Source organism: Condylostylus longicornis, unplaced genomic scaffold, assembly GCF_029603195.1.
Source record: "Condylostylus longicornis isolate FDR11 unplaced genomic scaffold, ASM2960319v2 ptg000015l, whole genome shotgun sequence".
NCBI classification, from domain to species: Eukaryota; Metazoa; Arthropoda; class Insecta; order Diptera; family Dolichopodidae; genus Condylostylus; species Condylostylus longicornis.
The window spans coordinates 3,175,696-3,198,743 of NW_026577984.1; the positions used below are offsets into that span (position 1 = coordinate 3,175,696).

The window sequence follows — 23,048 nt, forward strand, 5'->3', positions numbered from 1 at the left end:
TTTTAAATATTTTTTATAAAAAACGAAACGTTTAAAAAAAAATATTATAATTTACATACATGCATTATGAGCAGTGTTCATGCGTTACTATATAGTTATGAAAATGTGTGTACTGTTAGTTTACATGACTTTTTGATTATGTCAAAATATTTCACTTTCTTTTTCAAAATTTGAAAAAATATATTTGGATACACACATAAATACACGCAGAATATCAAATAAAAGTTTCTTAATACTTTATTTTATCATAATAAAATACTTTATGTTCGACATTGTATGTTGGCAGAAAGTTTGTAACACTAAATAAGGGATTAGAAATGATTAGGTTCAACTACCTTAAAAATTACAGTGACCATTGCTGATATTTAATTTACATATATGTATGTGCATATCATATTAATATATGTATATCAATTAATATAAAATTTGCTTTATACTGCACTATATAAAAATATTATATATTTATATATGTATTATTGTACATGGATTAAGCTTTTGAACATGACATATTACAATCCGATTTCTCTTTTGCACTAATACACAAAAAATTCAAAATATTATTTACTAAAAACTAGAGAATTGCGTTAATAAACACGCAACTTAAATACAACTTTAATAAAATTTCTTTAATACAACTAAAATTCTTTTATACACTTTCGTATTTGAAAATATATCTTTTAACACTAACACATTTACATTATATGAAAATTTTAAGATATAAGCTCACCAGTTTTTTTATTTTCTTTTTTTGTGTTACTTTTATTAAAAATTTTTTAAATACTTTTTAAATTTATTGTAAAAACAATTCATTTAATATTATTTTATAAATAATTAGAGTTGTTTAAATTTCAAGTAAGTTATCCAAATAATTTTCCAATATTCTTCTTTAACATGTTTGTTATGTTCAAATAATAATTATCCACTTTATATGTATTTGTGGTAATATTAACCACCATATATTTTGATTTAGAAAATCACAAACACACAAATATTATTAGCCCATTTTTCACATATACATATATAAACTGATTTGTGAGTATAGGTACTCATTTCTGTACACAGATTTTTTTCTAAAATTATTTTAACAAAATTTAATATTTTAAATTTATATTCATTTAATTAAATATGAAAATTAAAACTAAAATTTAATAAAATTTTACACATTTTATTCAATTAACAAAACATTTTTGTACGGATAAACGAGACATCGAAAAAATTCCGAACACGGAACTAAAAAAAAAAATTTTAATTTTTTACAAGTATTCCCCCCGAAAATCGAATTATTTTTATAATTTTTTTTTTTTAATTGCGTCTTAAGCGAAAATCACATCAACCGCTTTATTTGAAAAACTTACAAAAACTAAACTCTAAAAAAAATTCATGATCATTTTCTAGTGTAATGTTCAAAAAATGTGAGTTGCCGAGTTATAACGACTAATATCTACTTTGATTTACATTATTTACTTTAAAAATTACCAATTACCCAAAAGAATTTTGATGTTGTCATTTTCAAATTATATTACAAGATATTTGAAAAATATTAATAATTATCAATTAACTGAATTTCTTTAGTTTTCAAATTAAAAACTTAATGAAATAATAGATAAATTTTTAATTATAACAGAAAAAATATTTAAATCCAAACAATTTAAATCATATAAATCTACTGCAAACGCCTTTACTAGTAAGGCAATATACACGAAAAAAAATAATATTTACTCCAAATTTTATCTTCTCTTTGGAAAAATAAGAGACAACACAAATAACAGTAAAAAATATCAATGAGTATTAATACGAGATCGTGAATTAACATATGTATGATTGTATTTTCTTACTAGTAACCTGTTTCAAGCTAGTGGTAGTAGTGAATTATACAAGAGAATGAAAACAAAAGATTTGAATGCGAGCTAAAAATTATGAGAAGTTAAAACTCTTCTTATTTTGAAAAGTAAGTACCTATAGCTTTTGGATGATGATTGCGGATTTTCATGTTTATGTGCTATGATATGACAATGTTCAAGTAACATTTTTTAATATTTGATTAATTTATACTTCACATTTTTTACTTTTTTTTTATTTTGATATGAAGAGAGCAAGACAGTTCACATTAATTCGAGATTTACAATTTATTGCATTAACATGGGAAAAATATATTATTTTAAATATGAATGCATGAATGTTTGTAAGCAAGTAGTGAGTGTAAGCATATTTTTATTGTTTTAATTGTTTTTACCATTATTGTTATTGTTATGAACCGGAAAATTATGCCAAACAATTAATTAAAAACTTTTCAACAATGTGGTGAAGCAATCATATAGTAAAACTAGGAAAAAACATAGTAGTTCACCTTCATTTCATTTTATTTTTTATATAAAAAATAAAGTATGTACATATTTGTAAAAAATGAAATTTCGCTGAAATATAGAATTTTAACATGATGTAAAAATTAATTTTTAAATTTTAGCTATTATTTTATAATACATAATATCAAAAATAAAGCTGTTATTCATAGTAAAATTCTAAAATTATAGTTATTATTTATTTAGCCCATTTTTATAATTAAAACTAAGATATTCATATAATATCTTTAAGTTTTCGAATATTTTTGAATCCACAGTCACACGAGAAAGTCCTACTCTTATAACATTATTTATTATAATATGTGTAGTAGAAACTTTAAGCGGTAAAATGTAAGTCATATTGTAAGCGATAAGATTGTTTTCATTCTTGTGAAAAAATTTCAGAAAAAGTGTGGCAGGCATTTAAATCGGCATAAAAATAAATGAAGATTTATTAAATATTTGCTAACTATTACACATCCTTTATTACTTGAAAAATTTTCTGGTATAACGGCACAGCAATTACAGTACATTTCACCTGTTAGTTACTACTTAAATCTTCAAAAGCTTGTATATATTTTACAATGAAACTTAATGATTACTTGTTATACCTACTATAATACTGTAAATTAATTATAAAATTTTATTTCAGTAGTGATAAACTAAACTATTTTAGACCCAATTTCCAACATACATAACTGATCAACTATTTTATATCAGCAACCAACTTGTTGACTTACAACGACACTAAATAACCTTGTATAAAGATATAAATTTGTGCAGACATGCATACTTTACTAATTATTCGAATTAACTCACAACATAACAATATTTCTTGGAAATATGGAAATTACATTCATTTTTTATTAAATCAAATAAAAAATGACCCCTCTTAGCAATTGGAACTCAAAAAAAAACTTTCTTCTTTTTAAAATTTATTTGGTTACGTAACTTACTCAAAATTTTTTAAATAAACTTGTGTATACCTTCCACCTCTTCCGAAGATAAATAAAATAATATAACAAAATGCAACAACATTTTTGGATACACAATTGATATACTCGTACACACACATAGCGTTCGACTACACCCGTCATTTTGAATGTTATACAATACTTAATTTGAATTTTCCAAATGAATCATAAAAAAACAAAATAAAAATTTTAAACGCGGAATTCATAAAGAAATTAAAAGCAAAATAAAAACTTTTATCAACAAACATACACACACCGTACATACAGTATAAAAAAAAAAACATCTTTAATCCGGGATTGAAGCAAATATTGAACCTGCACAATAATAACAACAATATTGTTGTTGCAACTAACAACCTTCTTTGCAAGGTCATTCGAAGAGTTAAAAAAAAAAATTTGAAAAAAGAAAAATTTTTTTTTATCTTTCTTTTAATAAATATTTTAAAATTTTCAGTCACTTTTTTCCTTCAATGAAAGCAACTGCTGTTATAATCTTATAACTTTCTTAATTGCTGAATATGAACATACTATTTTCATATTTATAATTTTAGTGGCACAATAGTGGTTTGTGTTTTCACTAAAAATATCATGTTATAGAAAAACTTTAGATGATCGTTTAATAGCTTTCCCTTTGACTTCAAGCTTTATGTTGATATTTTTCTTTTTGACTAAAAGCTCTCATGCATTTTTAGTTTTAGAAAATCTTGTAAATGAGTTTACTAAAATAATATAAAAGCTTATTTATATTAAATGCAAATCTAATTACTTGGAATTTGGAAAATATGGATTGATATTGCAAAATATTAGATACTACTCTGTCAGCTAATTATAACATATAGTGCAAACATGAGTTCAAAAACTTAATGAACTAAAATTCTTCTTAAGTAACCTATTTTAAGTTCATTCAGTCATTATTTATCATTCTAAATATAAAAATAACTATTACAATTAAAATAAGCATTTACACTTTTACAATTTCACCAATGTCTTTTGTTCGGATAAACTTCATAATAGGATCAACGAACTGCATACATAATATCAAAATAAAACTGTTATTCAAAGTAAAATTCTAAAATTGTAATTTGAGTAAGCAGTTTGCAAAACCTTGGAAACAGATATGTATTATTCAACAAATTGCAATTACAATGAATTATATTTTTTTAATTATTGCTGGACGAAAGAAAATATGAGATCAATTAAATCTAAGTGATCTAAGTGGACCAATCATAACAATAAAGTAAACACGCTTGAAGTAACTGAAATCGGTTTCACAATGTTGTTGGATAATCATATACTATAGATTAACTAGTTCACTTAAAAAATTTTCTCTATAAATTCCCTCAAAATAAAAAAAATTCCACCTGCGATTTAGTTTCTTGAAAGTAATTTTGATTCTTACTTTTCTTTTTCTTGACTTGAGAGTACATAAACCTAACAAGTATAATAGACTGCTTCTTGAACACTTTTCACAACACTAAAAAAACTCATAGATTTCGTAAAATTTTTTATAAATTTCAAAACATAATTTAATAATATAATTTTAGCAACTTAAAAACATATGTGTATAAAACAACTTAATAACATATTCATGATAATACTCGGTTGCAATAGAAAATTCAATTTTCTATCGGATTTCACAAAACAAAAGAGAAAAAAATATACCAACAAAAATTAATGTGAAACGTCCCTGATTTCTCAGCTGATTTTGTTTATAATTTCCATTACTCCATAATGTAACATAAGTAAACAATCAAAAAGCTCTTATTTGACTTGTAAACGAAATCAATTTTGATTATACATTGCCCATGGGTTATTACGTACACATACACATGTACAAACATCTGTTGAGCGAATTAACCATAAAATATATTATGATTCACAAATCCCACACAATACTTTCGAATTACAAAAAAAAATTTATGTATAATTCTTATATCTATACATAATTTTTTTTATCAACGTATGTATTTACAGTAAACTCTTTATATTTCAGTACTATCCAACTAGGAAAATTGAAATACATTGAAAAGCTTAAAAGTTTAACAAAATTAGAAATTACACTGTGTACTTATTACGGCATTGTAAGTGCAGTATAGCATTTATCGGTTTGAAACTTATGAAGAACATTATTTTAATGCAGAAGATTGTTATTTTATGTAGCAAATCCTAAAATTATAAAATATTAAAATAATTTCTTAAAACATGAATGATAAATTTTCCAAAAAAAAATATAATAAAAATATTAAAATAAGTTCTCGAAATTTTAATAAAATTAGAAAATTAGAAATATAAGATTATTTAGAATTACTTCACTGTATACACGTTCAAAATGAAAATTTTTAAAGCTCTTAAATAAAATAAAATAAGATAGAAAATATTTTACATTAAAACAAAATCTAAAGTTAAATTCTAATAAGAGAATTTAGTTGAATGACACGATATATTTTTTATTTTAATGGTGAGCGAGAAAGACAAAGACTCAGAGAACACAATTTATAAAATTGGAAAAAGAAAAAGATTGAAAGAAACAGTGCGAATGCGCATACCGTGATCAAAACAAATCAAAATGGTAAATTCGCGGTTATAAACGAACAATGTGGAAAACAAAAATATTGAATTTATTTACAAATAAACTGAAATATTAAATACAAATAAACAGAATAATGAATATTTTTTATATTTAAAATTGATTTTTAAAAATTTTATTATAAAATTTTACAAATGAAATTTGTGATTCATAAATTTTATAGAAATTGTGATCTATTTTTTTTTATTATATTTTTAATTCATAATTATTTAGAGGAAAGAAAAATTCATAGTAAAAAAGCTTTTACATTATAGTTTTGTTATTGTGTAGTTAAGTGTTAAGTGTAAATTTGTATACAAAATTATTCTAATAGATAAAAAGGCAAGAGATAGACAGATCGCGTTTTAATTGATTACCTTCTATACGATTTGTTTACCTAAAATCAAGTATTAATTTATTACAATTGTGCCTTTTTATGATGGTGTCAGTCATTCTTCTCAATTCAAAAATAAAAAAATTATCTTATTTAATTTTGATCAATCTTATGTAAATGATGAACGTGCAATCTACAAAATAATACAGATTGTGGTATAAAAAATGTATAAATTATTTTCAATGACATAAAATGATTTAGATCATATTTCTAGAACTAAATGATTGCTAATAAACATTATAGAGCAATGCTAATAAACATTATAGGTAATACTTCAGACTTAAATGCATTAAATAACATAAATTCACTCAGTATAATTCATTGTTAAATCGTTTGTAAAGTTGTAGTGGTGTCGTTGAATCAAAAAAATTAATTAATATGTGTAAATGACATTCAAGGTAGATTACCTCAAAATTTAAATATTTTTATATTGGTATGGATGTGTGTTAACATCTACATTGTATAAATAACATACATATGAAATTTTCATGGAATCATTTAATATTCATTTTTGTTCTACAATACAATATTAGACAATGAGTGGTCAAATTTCAATTAGTCATAGGTTCACATATTAGTATAAGGTAACTTGATTTAACGGGTTTTTAAATTTAAGCACAATTATAGTTACATAAATGTGTGTATATGAATATAAAAAAGTGGTTTTTCATAAAACTTTATAAACTGGTTATATAGAAAAATTTGCATACATAAATCAGTAGTGATTAAAATTTATTGACATTTCGAGATTACGTACTTATTCTCAGAAAGGATATTAAATATTGACATCAATCGCATTAACAAAAAGCCTCATTGTTAAGAATTGTCTTCTATCCATAAGTAATTAATTGCATGCCTGTATTAAAAATTTAAATGAATCTGGACATAATATAACTCAAAACGAATGTAGTGCAGGTCGGTTCAAACACTGAAATTATACGATAATAATATACAATCGTAAGTTTATAGAAATACTCGAATTAATTTTTGACCTCTATCATGTAATTTTTTTATTTTAAAATATATTAACCTTAAAGTCAATCTTAATATTTATTGTATATGTACATAACTCTATATAAAAGAATATGTTATACCCATTATAAATATTTTGCAAATTATTTGTAATGATATCTAAAATGATCACTTCCTTTCTTCTCTCTCATTGTAAAAAAGACCTTATAAATTATAAATTATGTTATAAAAATAATCTTAAGTATAATGTTAAAATAGTTGCAGAGAATACTAATTTTATATTCTAATAACTCGTTTAGTCGATAGAAATGCTCAAAATTATTAGTTTATTCAAATATCATATTAATCTTTAAGAAGAACAAATACTGATAATTCAGGTACATGAAAATATTCATATTATGTTGTATAAAATGTAATCATAAATTATGTCTGTTACATACAACATGCTTATATCATCACATAACATTATAATTAAAATTGACATACTTATAGTTTAAATTAAATTGTTAAGTAGATTATATTATGTGTAGATTTAATAAAGGTTCTTCTAAATTGAAAATCATAATTCTGTTATTCTACTTACTTCAATAATTAAAACATGTTATTGTACTTATAATTTTGTAGAACATACACGCAAAAATTTAAATTTCATAAAAACTATAATAAAAGCATTTGTATTGTAAGTATAAATATTATAGAGCATAATTATTTTTTACATCTTGTGCTTAAGAATCTGTATTGTTGCTATTAATTAGATAAATTCAAAATGAAGAAAAAAAAAATTAATATTTTTTATAGAATATTTCCGCTAATCTTATACACCAAACCAAATAGAAGGAAATAATAATAAATAAAACTTACTTGACCTTATTTTAATATACAATTGTATGCATATGTATGGTACATAAACTTTTGCAATTACTATTCAATAAAATATGTACTTAACGTCAGTATCGAATTTTTTTTCTTTACTTTACAATTGGTTAGGAAATCAGTGAAATAAAACTTAATAATTAAAAATTTTAATTTGAAAAAACATTATGTCAAATATAAATTTCTGTCATAATAAAATTTAAATTTAATTTTCTAATTGAATGTTTTAAAATAATTTTAATGTTAAAATTATGAAAAACAATAACAAAATAAGAGCATGATTTAGCTTAATCACCCGTGTTTTTGATAAGAAGAAATTTTTGAGAAAATAATTCAATTAATATTTTAAAAAAGTCTTTGCAGAACTGTTGATTTTTAGAGATACTTGATAAATTTTTTTGTAGTTTTAATCCATTTGCAAAATATTTTTTTCCATTTAATTCCTCACAAAGAATTGATTATTTAAACTCCATGTTGAATTTATGCCAAAACACCACACTATCCAAACCACAATATTATGGTTTTTCTTGAATTCGATGCAGCTTGCTCTAATAAATTGCTGAATTTAAATTAAACTTATACATATGTATGTATTTATGTATGAATCTATTTCCGAATTGATTTTATAATTCGTCTAACTGAATTTTCAATTCAAGTAATATAAAATATTGAATTTCCAACAATGTTGTTAGCTCTATAAACAGCTATTACGAATTTCATTAAAATATGATTATGAAAAAATTTTTAAAACTATTTTACAATTTTATAATTTCGATTACTATTGGCCTACATTGTTTAATGAGAAAACTTATTTTGTCTACAAATCTCTTTAATATTTTGCTTAAAAACTATTTTCTTTCATATTTAAACTCATTTTTGTTCTTACAAAAAAAAATTGCAGTTGCAAGGTAGCAAAACAAATCAATTCAGTGTTTTCGATATTAAATTTTATAATTTCTTAATTTTTTGATATTTCATTTTCATTATTGTTGATTGGTATTTGTTATTTCTTCCTGAAATTATCCATAAATTTCAATTACCTATTACAATTAAATGTTCCATATAATTTTTTGTAATCCAAAATATAGAATATTGTCCTTTAATGCAAAAATCATGTATCTTTTTTAAAAACAAATTTAAAAAATTGCCTTAAGAAATCATAAAATATACTGAAAATCTTTTTCTCTTTTAATTTTAAGCTTTGTTTATTTATTTTCAAAATCGGATTCATAGTATTTTAATTTAAATTTATGTAATTTAAATTTATGTAAGTACTTATTTTGCAGTTATATTTTACATTATGTTTTTATTCTTTATCACTAAATATGGAAAATCACTAAATATGGTTTTATTCTTTATCACTAAACATTAAAAAGTGTACAAAAATACGTTATGATATTCCAAATAGCTAATGAATGCAGGGAAATAGAAAGTACATTTTAAAAATATAAAATTATAAACAAAAAATAAACAATAATGCAATTAAATAACCTTCAAAGGGCTGTTATTTTAACAAACTTTAGACTTATGAAACTTAAACATAATTGCAATTTAAGGAATTCTTTAAATACTTGCATTGTGACTAAAATTTGGTAAATAAGGGAATTTCCAACCCTCATATATTAATATCGGATTTTGGAAACTTGAGAAGAAAGCACTTTCGGTAATTTTGATAGTCTACTAAAATAAGCATAAAAGTTTATACTCATTTTCGTAACTAATTAATTGTTTTAATAACTAATCACCCTTTTCGAAATTATCTAAAATCCAAATATGTCAAATTTTTTTTCAATATTCGGATAATAATTTTAATATTTGACAACTTATAATAAAAATTTGACAACTTTATTATAATTTATGCAAAATTTTTGCATAAACAGTACGTTTTACAATATGGAAGTCATCAAATTTTACGCAGATAAGCACAGTTTTCACGAAATGTTTTCTATATTGCTGGTTGTTTTAAAATCAAATTTCATTGCCTATATTTTAAAAAATTTTAGAACTTAATTCCGGCTAAATTATTGGTCGGAATTTTATGATGTAAAATTTGTACTCTACGAAATCTACATATGAAAAATGGAATTTTGAATTCTCGTACATTACTGAAACTCATTACTGAATTTAAGACTTTTAAAATTATATTACATAATTGCAGTTTACATACTTAATTATACCCATTTTTTCTATTATTTATGCGTTAACTTTTGTATTATGATTTTATTCGGGCCAAAAAGAAAAAGCAATAATTGCCTACATATACACATATAGTTTAAATTAATACATATTAAAATTTTGCAGTAATTATAAAATATTTAAGCTATATCCATACATATATAAATATGTATATGTTGTTGCATGTTATAAGCATGAATAAAATATACCTATTATAAAATTGCATTATTATAAAATTACTTTTAATATTAACTGAAAACTATTTTACGCCATTTGCATTTAAATTAAAGAAATTCATAAATTAACCCGAAATAAAACCTTAATGACAAAACCAATTTATTTTGCAATTTTTATTCATTTCTACCCTAGAATGCAATTTGAAAAAGTTCCTTTGAAAATTACCTACATACTTATTTAGAGTTAAAAATAAATGTTTATGTACTAAGGTCCTTTCTCATTTTATATAACTGTGTATACGATGTTTTTGTTCTCTATAAAGTTCTTGAAATATCCAGAAAATTATTTGTAATCACATACAAAAGCAATATTTAAAAATGCATGCGTATATTTATAGTGCATTAATATTAAAAATAATTTAAAATTTTGTAGTAGTAAAATTTATGGAAATTATTAAAAAATGCAATAAGCTTTTAAATTAAGTATAAAAAATTTATGAAATCTTTGTACATTATAAGAAATCTTATTAAGAAAAATTACCAGTTTCTTTATATAAAGAAAACGATCTTCTTTTATGAAAGCTATCTGATATGATCAATGATAGTTTATGACAATAACTTTCCGCAGTTTAACCAATTAGTATGGCAGGAAATGTGAGTTTTGGTAAAATATTAAGTATTGTAATTAATCTAATTTTTATGTTAATTTAATGATAGATTCATCATTTCTTTATAAAACAAAACAAAAAATTATTTCTTTAATTTCTAAAAAACCATCTCTTTTTAGCACTTTTCCAAAAATTTTTTGAAAAAAAGTGCTTATTAGTTTCACTCTGTCCGTCCGTCCGTCCGTCCGTCCGTCTGTCCGTGTGTCTGTTTACAAAACTTCTACACCCTTGAAGATAGAAAGCTGAAATATGTACATAGATCTTTACTAGAAACTTATATAGATCTTTACTAGAAACTTTTATATGTACATAGATCTTTACTAGAAACTTATTTCTGTAGAACAAAATTTTTACCTATCTCCTCCCCTCTAGAAGTTATACCCCCCCAAAACCCTAAAAATGGCCCTTTTTAACTATTTGTTGCAATGAAACCATAAGCATTTTTGAAATTTTGCAAACGCAGAAAAGCAGCGGCTTGCTTTCCCTGGCGCGGCATACTATATTTGAACTTTAGAAAAACAAAATGGCCGTTCAAATTTACCGTTATCTAAAGTCCTTTTTTTGCAAATTTTTGATGTCGTTTTTTTTCCAAACTACAGCCTGTAGAAGCTTGAAATTTTAGGAGCTTTTAGACATTATCAAATAGTTCATTTCGCTAGAAAAAAATTTTTTTCCATCTCCACCCCCTCTCAAGTTATCGCTTCTTGAAATTTGTAAAATTTGAATTTTTGACACCTTATATTTCCGAAACCGCAAGCTTTTTCAAATTTCTATTAACGCAAAAAGTTAACGGTAAATTCCATGAAATTAAAAAATATAATTATTTTTCTTAACTCACAAAATTAAACCTTAAAATCGAGCATTATGTTAACCCCACTTTATATTAATTTTTGCTTTATTTCAAAGACTGCATAAATCATTCATCCTAAATATATGCAACCCTAGAAATAGTTTTGTATATGAATGAAAATAATTTTAATAGTGTGATAGGTACATAGACTACATAGACTGTATTTAAAAGCAAAATTTTCATATGTTGAAGGGAAAAGTGCTACAATACAAACCATTGGTTTGACCCAACTTTATTATTCCTAAATTTAGGAGATTGTGCAAAATTAAACTTTTTCTTGTGAATCGTAGTTAGTAAGTTTTTCCACTATCATTGTATACAAAATGCGATTGAAGCAATTATTGATCGAGGCATCAAAAAAAAGCAATAAATGAAATCGTAAACGTTGTAAAACAGTACAAATTTACAAACAAGTCTCACATCACATATCTACACTCTGTTTAAAAAAAAAATAATTTTATTCCATATTTTTATATTTTTTTGTGAAATTGTCATTCACAAAAATATAACCAACTTTTTAATAGTTCCTTAAAAAAAATTTAATAACTTTCATTAATCAAAAACAAAATTGATTTTTTTAGGCCAGGATGCGGGAATAAACGCATTCGTGCACAAGAGGCTATCATCGCATCAATAATCCCGAAAAAAATTTTGAGAACTCAAGAAATAAAAAAAAAACATTCAAGTGAAAAATTTTTTTATATTGTTAACTGAGAATTCGTAAAATTATTCTGGCGTAAATTTTTGCATTTGAATTGTTTAAAATTTTCTCAATGTTAAAAAATATTTGTTGGTTTCAATAGTTTATTGGTGTATAATTTATGGATGTATACAAACACAGCAAAATATACATAATGCTTGTATGGCTTAGATTAACTAAACAAAGCAAAAATTAATTCTAATGCTAAAATAGTTTCTACTGATATTATTTTCAACTATTGCTAATTTTTTATATGATATTTCAATTGTTTATGGAAATTATACAGTAACCAAAGTATGGCCTGCTCTTATAGTCCTCTAAAATGGCAATCAAACGTTTTTTTTTATTTTTTTTAAATTCTTCAAACTAAATGATTTCAAATATTAGCTAAAAACGAGAAAAAATAGAGTTGACCTTGTCAATATGCCATAACAGACTATGGGACAGACTATGACGTTAAGTTGCCGTATAACCATACTAATTTGCGCAAAATTTCAGTACTGTGTTTTTTAAAATACTGTGTGTGCCAAACTACTATTGAAGTTGTATGGCAGCTACCAGATAGACCCAAGAAATTCTAATGAATTTTATCAAACACTACTGATATATTCGCTTGTGTGAAATTTCAATACCATAGCTTTTAGAGTTTCTGAGATATAGCCAAATAACATTTGAAGTTGTATGGAGCCAAGTAATTTCAACGTGTCTTTTCTGTCTTCCAAATTCATTAACTTCTTCTTTCTGTGTTGCACTGTTTTTATGTTTTCAGAAGAATATTCCATTTATTATCCTTTTCTAGAAGTATTTCCAAGATTTACTCTTGCATTTTGCATATATACTTCTACTGCCTACTACTTTTATTATAAAACATATTAGAGCAAATATGTGTAAATTTATGATATTTGGATGTAGAATCTTAAGCATTCAACACCTTGTATTTTCTCATTGAAATATTAAAAGAATTAAAGATTAACATAAGTCTGTTAATTGCACATTTAAATCTTATTCTAATACTCGTATTATAAAGTAAAAATATATAAAGCATTGGCAGGTCCCAATCTAGTTTATAAAAAAATTCTATATAAAATAATAATTCTGTCTACAATATTCGCGAAAACTTAATATGGTAAGACTCGAACTCCAAGGCGTGTTTTCACTGTACGGAGTATATTTTCAGATATTCAAATCTCTCTTTAAAATAAAAATAACGTTTAAAATTAATATTAAAAAATTTTATTAAAATTATAATAAAAACTTTCAATAACAGAAAAATTACCAAAAATTACCAAAAAAATAAATAAATTTTTTTTATTAAAGTATTGAAAATTATCTCTTTATTCTTTTTCTAAAATTTTTCATTTCCATAATTTTATTTCACCACAAAATATTTCATATATAACTTAACCATTTTTAAGAGATTTCCATTTTTATGAAACATATTTTTAGTGGGTGATAAAATGAAAAGAAAATAAAAGGACACTAAAAAATATATTTTTGATTTGAAAGAATTGTACAAAGAGTCGAACTAAAATTTATTTTATATACAACACTTTTTGTTATTTGAACAGAATTCTTCAATAATATTTTTAAATTAAAATTTTACTGACAGGCAACACTGTATTTGTTTGCCTGATAGTGATATTTTGCACTAAATCATTATTCTATTATTGGTTATCTTGATGGTATTCTTGAATTTTCAACTAGAAAATTTAATATAACGAGGCTATGCACACAAACTTCAAAAATATTATATACTACATACATATTTCTCTTTCTAGCAAGTGGAATTCGAAATTTGTAATATAGCCGTGGTTGTGTTTTCAAAAAGTTAGTATGGAGGAAACAGCATTTTTAAATATTTTCTTTATTAAAGTAACCATACCAATCATAAAATTTTAAAGATTTTTTTCTTTAACGGTGATGTACCATTTATGAAAATTTTCTGTATTTATTAAAAGTTAAATGTCCGAAAACAATAGTGTAATAAAGGATTTAAATATTCACTAGTTCACATAAATTTAGAATTTAATTTTAACTTCAAAAGGTTTTCCTTGAAACACGGAAAGTCCAAATTTTTTGATTTGCTTCCCTTTAATTCTTTATTATGTTAGATATAATGAATTCTTTTTCTGTTTTAAACCTTTTACATGGCAAATCTTTCGAATTATCTTTAATATTCACCATAAATTATATTGATTTTGGTTTACTTATTGTATGAAATTTACAAAAATAAAAACGGGGAATAAATTGCAAATCCTTTTAAATTTATGTTGCCATTCTGTAATGGTATTTAGCTCCTTTTCATTCTTAGCTGTTCTATAATATTTCACGAAAACGTTTCTTTCGTTCTATGTGCATATGTATGTATAATGTGTATATAAGATTTATATTTAAACCAAGGATTTTATGACATTATAGAAAACTAAGAAATCCTTCAATATCGAGAAGAGAAAAAAAATCTTTTATATGCACATTATTCTCATTTTTATTCACTGTGGAATAAATTTAATAGTGCAACAAATATGCGGTCGGTTTTTCTATGTTTTACACTCCTTCTTATTTTCATCTTATGCTATATTCATGTATCTTAACGTATATTGGTGTTATATTCATATAATATACATATACATATATGGTTTAATAGTTTTATATACATATATATACCCACAGCTTCCAATCTGAAAGAAAAATAATGCAGAATACAAAAAAAAATAAAGGAAACGCTTACATTTGTGAATAAAGTTATAAAATATGCTGATCTAAAGGGATTTTTCAAATGGATATTTTAGAAAATATTGAATTGCAATATGATTAGTCCTGGTTCTCTTTCATATATTATTTTTTCCATGTTTCCTTCTTTTTTCCTTTTTTTTAAGTTATTCGTAATCCCATATAGTTTTAACTGATTTAAAATGCAATTTGATTGTAAAATATTGCTGAACTTAGCTCTCGAACAAACTTAAATCCATAAAAATGAAACTAAGAAAAATGAAATATAAAAAGAAAGAACTAAAGCATCAAAATTTATAATATTTCAACTAAAATATTGTAAAAGTGTCAATATATATACTTTCATATTTTATATTTTATGCAGAATAGTAAAAGAGAAATAATTTTAAAGAAATTTCTATGATAATAAAAGAAATTTAATAATCTTTTTATTTCTAATAATTTTAACCAAAGAAATATTTATGTTTCATGCTATACATAGGTATATTCCCTCTATAAAGATTATAAATATTACATACACATACATTTTTTACTTTTTTTAATGAATATTTCTTTATCTTATTCTTTTTCAGGCACTTTTAATTAAGATGAACAATTTTATTTAAAATCAGGTAAGAGATAAGATTTTAAATTAAAATTAGATTTACAACTTCCCTGTTATTTACAATCGTTTTTTAAATTTAAAATTGCTTTTTTAATAATTTTATGCCACATAGAAAAACTTTAAATTAAATTCTCTTTCCATATGAATCTGCATCTGCGAAATTAATGTCGGCAACGATCTTAGAACAGTTATTAATTTTAGAGTTACAATTGTAGTAGGAATTGAAAAGGGAGTAGGTTGTGATTGGATTGAAAATTTTCTAGCCTAAATTTCCGTTGGCTACATAAAATTCAAAAAATTTTGTTGGTTAGACAAAATTTTTTATAAACTGCGAGTAGCCTAACTAAAAGGAATTTTAATAATATAAAAAAATTGAATTATTTTACTCGTCATATACCATTGCAAAGCATTAAAATAAAGTTTAAGAGTTTCGTTTCGTGAAATACTAAGATTGTAGGAAGCCATACAAATTTTAGCGAACGGAGACCAATTTTCGGACCGAAAAATGTTTAAAATATAATATTTTGTGGAAATAGATTTAAAACAGATTTAAAACAGAGATCAACTCTCATCTCATGAAAACAACATGTTCTCATCAAAATTTAAACAAATTTCAGATTTTTTAAAACAAAACGATTTGATGGATTTTTTAAAGGATAAATTGACTTGTTTAATTTTTCAATTCCGTTATAAGACATTAAAATATTATTACACTATCATTCAAAATTTATAATTTTATTTCTCTTTTTTCCTTTCTTGAATAATGAGGTAAGTCTCTATTATTTTATTAAAATCAAGATACTCGTAATCTATAAAAAGTGGTAACACCTTTTTTAGAAGACAAATCATAATTGAATGCAATTGAAAAATTATCATTCTTCTCTAACTCTCACTGTAATAGTAATTATCATTCTTCTCTAACTTATAGTAATAGTAATTTCAATATAAAATTTAATTTACTAAGTAATTCTAATCACTAAATTTAAATTATTTTACAATAAGTAAATCAAATTTATAATAAAATAAATTAAATGTAAATGTATGCGTATATGCGCTCATTTCTGGATTTTCGCGGTTTTAAAATTATAAGTAAATTAAGTTATAAATTTTAAAACCACGAAAAACAAGAAACAAGCGCATATTTTTCAACAATAATATACAAAACAATATACATATAAAATATTTATGCCACATTACTTTACATTTATTCTACATTTAAAGCAGAACATAGAATAATGAAAAACAACTACCCGCAATATAATTTTTTCATATTCTCGACATTATTGCGAATTCTTGCAATATACGTATGTATATACATATATGTACAAGAAACTTCTTATTATACAAAATTATATAAGACTTTTGAGTTCTAATCTAAAACTAAATCAATAATTTTATTTTAGATTTTTGTGTATTCAATTAATTTTAAATATTCTAATTATTGTAAAATTATTGTAGTGACCATTAAAACTAAAAATTAAATATGTTTAATACACAAAGAAAATTTTAACATAGAAATTTATTAGAGACTTAATTAAAGTTTTGGTAATAAATTCTAAGATATTCCTATATAATATAATAATAATGATTCATTTATCAAAACGGAATTCATTTAAATTAGTTCTAACTTTTAACCATCAGTATCATATAAAACTACTTACTCTTATCTACCCAAACGCTACAACTTATACAAAATAATAATCAAACGATCGAGAAAACTACGCAATGTTAATTGCTTATCTGTTGTTGTTTTTAAACATTACATGAATATTTTATTCGCGATTCTATTATGAAAAAATTTTAATTCTATTCAGTTTAAAATTGGTCTTTAATTAGATTACTTCTTACACAAAAAAATTTGTACAAAATAAATTTTATAACATTTTTAATTTAATAAATAATTATTTTAATATTGGATAAAATTAATTTATAACTAATTTTCTATACAATATGCATAAAATTCAATACATACGCTCTAATAATCATTATCAGTGAATTAGAAATTACGATAAATAAGAGTAATTAAATGAATAATAATAAAAAATTAAAGGTTATAATCACAATTATCAAAATGATTTATTAAAATTGAATGATTGAGAAAAATTATCGTATGTTTGTTTATTATTAAATAAAATTAAAGCTAAATTAGTAAAATAAAAAATTTTTTAAATAAAAAAGTTTTAGTTTTTATTTTATAATTTTAATTTCAATAATTGGTAAATAATTATTTTTATACGTTCAATTATAAAAAAAAGTGTGAATTACAAACAAACAAAAAAATAAAATTAATATACGAAGCAGATAAAGGCGAGCTTTCACAATCAGTAAGAGATAACAGTCTGAGTCAGTAAACAAAAAATTTTAATGAATAATCAACTGTTTACAAATGAAAATAAAACAAGTAAAAACGTTTCAGTCGGTATAAACCGATTGAATAATACCCTGCACCTTTCGTTATTGTGTAGCAATTACTCGAACCTGTGAAGTCATTCTATAGAAACTTCACGGATATGTCTGACCTATAATTGGACATCCGACTGCCAAGTTTCATGAATCTGACTTTATAATTTTTCCAAATATTTAAAATTAGCTTTTGGAGTTGTATGGCAAGTACCTGAACCTGTCAAACAATTCCATCAAAACTTCACAAATATATCTGATCTACAATCGGACACACAACTGCCAAGTATCATGAACCTGACTTTATTATTTTTCCAAATATTTAAAATATGCTTTTGGAATTGTTTGGCAAGTCCCCGAACCTGTCAAGCAATTCCACTAAAACTTCACAAATATATATGATCTGTAATCGGACACACAACTGCCAAGTTTCATGGATCTGACTTTATTATTTTTCCAAATATTAAGAATAAGCTTTAAGACTTGTATGGGAGCTACTCGAACCTGTCAAGCAATCCCATTAAAACTTTAGAAATATGTCTGACCTATAATTGGACACACAACTGCCAAGTTTCATCAATCTGACTTTATTATTTTTCCAAATATTTAAAATTAGCTTCTGGAGTTGTATGGCAGGTACCCGAACCTGTCAAGCAATTCCTCTAAAACTTCACAAATATATCTGATCTATAATCGGACATCCAACTGCCAAGTTTCATGAATCTGACTTTATTATTTTTCCAAATATTTAAAATTAGCTTCTGGAGTTGTATGGCAGGTACCCGAACCTGTAAAGCAATTCCTCTAAAACTTCAGAAGTATATTTGACCTATAATTGGACACATGACTGCCAAGTTTCATGAATCTGACTTTATTATTTTGCCGAATATAAAAAATTTGCTGTTGGAGTTGTATGGCAGCCACCCGAACCGGTGCAGCTATCCCATTATAATTTTTAGAGCATGTGTAGAATATAATTGGACACATGTATACAAAGTTTTATATTTATAGCTTTATTAGGTTTTGAAATATTTAAAATAAACTCTTTGAGTTGTATGGCAGCTACCCGAACCCGTTGTCCGAATTAGTCCAATAACAATAGGGCTCGTCCTTGGCACAAAAGAAAAAACTTGTGAAAGTTTGGTGTCGATTGCATTATTCGTTTTTGAGTTATCGTGCGAACGGACGGACGGACGGACGGACGGACGGACGGACGGACGGACGGACGGACAGACGGACATGTCTAAATCGACGCAGAATTTTACGCTGAGCAAGAATATATATATATGTCCATACCGCAGATGACTCCTTCAAGTAGTTACAAACTCCATACCAAAGTTAATATACCCTTCACGAAGTGCAGGGTATAAATATGTGTAATTAAGAAGAATATTTTAATTTTTTATTTTGTTAACTGAAATAGCTTTATTTAATAAATTTAAAAATAATCTTTATCATCTTAAAAACTTAGTTTAAGTGCAAATAATTCATTTTAATTAGAAACTGAAAATATTATTTTGTACTTCTGGCAAAATGTATATTTATTTTTAATATTTCTTGTCAATTGCTTCCATCATCAATTTTATTGGAAATAATGAAATTTACATACTGTAATGAAATTAAGTTATATGGAAAATTAGACAAAAGAGGAAGCACTTATTTAAATCTCATGCATTAATTCGTAGAAAATATTTAAAACTGAATTTTTCCAGTTAACGTATTTTTTAAAATCAATTTTAATCAATTTTAAAAAATGAAACGAAATTAAATGGAAAGCTAATGAAAACCATGATAAGAGCTTGTTATGTGAGGTATTTTATTTTTCCATATTTTATACGAATTATTGTTCAAATGAAGCGATCGCGAAAAAAATATGCGCTCAGATTGCATACACTAATTTATATAATTTTATTTTGTTTTATTTTATTTTTTACATGCTTAGCTCAAATATTTTAGAATATAATATACATAATATCAATTTACATATTTTGACTTACAGAAAACTAAAATCTATATTAAATCAAAATAGAAAATTAAAACAGCATAAAAAATTACAGATATTCTAAAATTACAATACATGTATTGTTATTAATTTAGTTTGAATCGTCTAGAAAACGGATAAATTATCTATATAAGAAAATAGTGTTTTTTTATAGTGACCTTTGTTAAAGTTAAATCAAGTATGTTCGTGAACTTGTTACACAGGTTCAACATTCTACTGACAGGTTTTTTTGTCCCATAATTACTTCTATGACATGGAATTGATGACGATCTTATTAAAATTATCGGGAGAGATCAAATCAGATTTCATAAACTGAAAAATGAATATCACGTCAACGACATATTGTCTTTTACTTAATGTGGGTAGGTCAATCAATTTGAGCCTGCCCCCGTAAGGAGGAACAAAAATAGGATCCCCCAAAGGAAGGTGACGAAACGCAAACCGCAAAAATTTCTTCTGAACCGACTCAATCCTATTAATATGAATATTGTAAAAAGGTGACCAAACTTGTTAGGCATATTCAAGATGGGGACGAACCAGAGACAAACATAGGGGCTTTAAAATATAGGGGTCATTTAACTCCATTGATCAGCGTTTAATAAATCCCAACATAGAGCTTGCCTTGCAACCACATAGTTGTAGTGATTGGTGAAAATATTGCCCCTAAGTCCATAACTAAATCAACCCTACTAATAACTTGACCATTTAAAGTATAATCTGATATTATTGGCTGTCTCTGTCTGGAATAACACATTAGCGCACACTTGCTAAGGTTCATTTTCAAGTTGTTGCCGATGAAGAGCAATGGACCCAGATCTGCCCTGGGGAAGTACAGAGCTAGCCAAAAGCGGGGACGACATCGATGAAAGAAAAAGAACCCTGTATTTCCTTCCGAAAAGATAAGAGCCAGCCCAACTTACAAAATTGTTACGAAAACCATATAACCTCAATTTCAAAAGAAGTACGTCGTGGGGCAAAACGTCAAAAACTTTGCTAAAATCAGTGTAAGTAACATCCGTTTGACACCCATCTTCCATATTATTTGAAAAAGCAGAAGCAACTCCCACCAGACTAGTCATCGTATTCTTTCTTCTTCAGAAAGCCGTTTTGACAACTACTAACAAATGGAATTCAAGGGGAATAAATGACATCATATATCATTAGTTCAAAAAGATTTGGAATGACCGAAAGTTTAGCAAAAGGATGATAGTTTACACCATCACTTTTGTTGCCCTTCCTATGAATCGGTCTAATGAAGGTTTCCTTCCACCTTCCAAACGAAGGGGAAAATTCCTGAGGAGTAAGACTTATTGAAAACAAAAGATAACGGAGCCGCTAAAGAAGGACAGGACATAATTATTATAAAATTCTACAAGCTCGCATTTATATTGCCTAAAAATATTTACAAAGAAATCTTTTTAAATTGAAAATTAATAAAATTCCCAGGTTATTTTATGGTTAATTATTACATTGTCATTATTTCTAGTAGCTTTCTTTGAGCCATAATTATATATAGATTCTTTCCACTTTATTTTCATTTCAGTTATGATTCAATTTATGTACATTTTTTTTAAGTTAAGTTAAATGTATGATTCTGCAATATATTTTAACGTTTTTTTAATAATCGTTTTTGGAATTTGAATAATCCAATCGGAGGAAGTGGTTTCTTTTTAGCTTTGATCATAAAGTAAACATTTATACATAAATTACTATGCAGATATTCCACAATATTACAAGATATGAAATTGAATGGGATGCTATTTTTATAGTACGTAATATAGTATAATAGATTAGATTGCATGCAAAAGGCCAATATAATTTTTTTTTTAAATTTCATTGTAAGTGATAATAATATCAAGCAATTTGTATCATTTAATAGAGTGATTTTACTGTGAAATCTTTAACAGAAATCTACATAATATTTTTATAACAAAATAGAAAGTATACCAATTTAAAACCAATTTTTTAAATTATTTGTATCATGACATCAACACACAATTATTATGGTTAACACAATATATCTACATTATACATAAGAACATATAACAAGTGTATAACATTTTATTACTTAATTTAGAGTAAATAATCCGGAAATATTAATTTAGTTACACATATACATAAACATATGAAACTTTTCATAGCACGAAAATGAGCTACTAGCAATTGTAGCCCAGTAATAGCTATTCTGCGCAATATTATAGAATTGGATTGAAAACTCAAAATCTATTTGTGCTTAAACTAAGGCCTGAAGGGGATTGTTTCAATTTTAAAAAATGAATTACAAATAGTATTAAATTCATTATGTACGAGTATAATATAGACAAATAAATAAATCTAAAAAATGTTTCTTGATTGACAAAGGGCATTGATCCTTATTCTAAACATTTACAAATTTCTCAAATTTGATTATTTATTGTCATATTTGAAATGGAATTTTCTATAACATTTTTATAATATCACAAAATTTTTTTGAGAAAAGTATGGGAACTGAAATTGTTAGTGGCCTACCATGTTAGAAATAATTTAAATAATTAACAAGTAAAAACGTTTCAGTCGGTATAAACCGATTGAATAATACCCTGCACCTTTCGTTATTGTGTAGCAATTACTCGAACCTGTGAAACC

General features: G+C 24.6%; 2 protein-coding genes across 5 annotated transcripts in view; one reads left to right on the plus strand and one right to left on the minus strand.

The window, feature by feature from the left end:
- The window catches only part of LOC129605812 (tyrosine kinase receptor Cad96Ca), a 161,183-nt gene extending 159,845 nt beyond the window's left edge, over positions 1–1,338 (minus strand). The window contains exon 1 of one of the 2 annotated variants that reach the window (XM_055515772.1): positions 728–1,338. The gene's annotated coding sequence lies outside the window, so the exon portion shown is untranslated. Of the gene's footprint in view, positions 1–335; positions 384–727 lie in introns of those variants that run through there. The other variant, XM_055515773.1, reaches the window with a different exon arrangement.
- LOC129605811 (uncharacterized) overlaps positions 1–23,048 on the plus strand; it is a 200,554-nt gene that overhangs the window by 54,885 nt on the left and 122,621 nt on the right. Inside the window, exons 1-2 of one of the 3 annotated variants that reach the window (XM_055515770.1) lie at positions 5,831–5,882; positions 15,990–16,028. The gene's annotated coding sequence lies outside the window, so the exon portion shown is untranslated. Of the gene's footprint in view, positions 1–5,830; positions 5,883–6,140; positions 6,707–15,989; positions 16,029–23,048 lie in introns of those variants that run through there. The other 2 variants (XM_055515771.1, XM_055515769.1) reach the window with 2 other exon arrangements.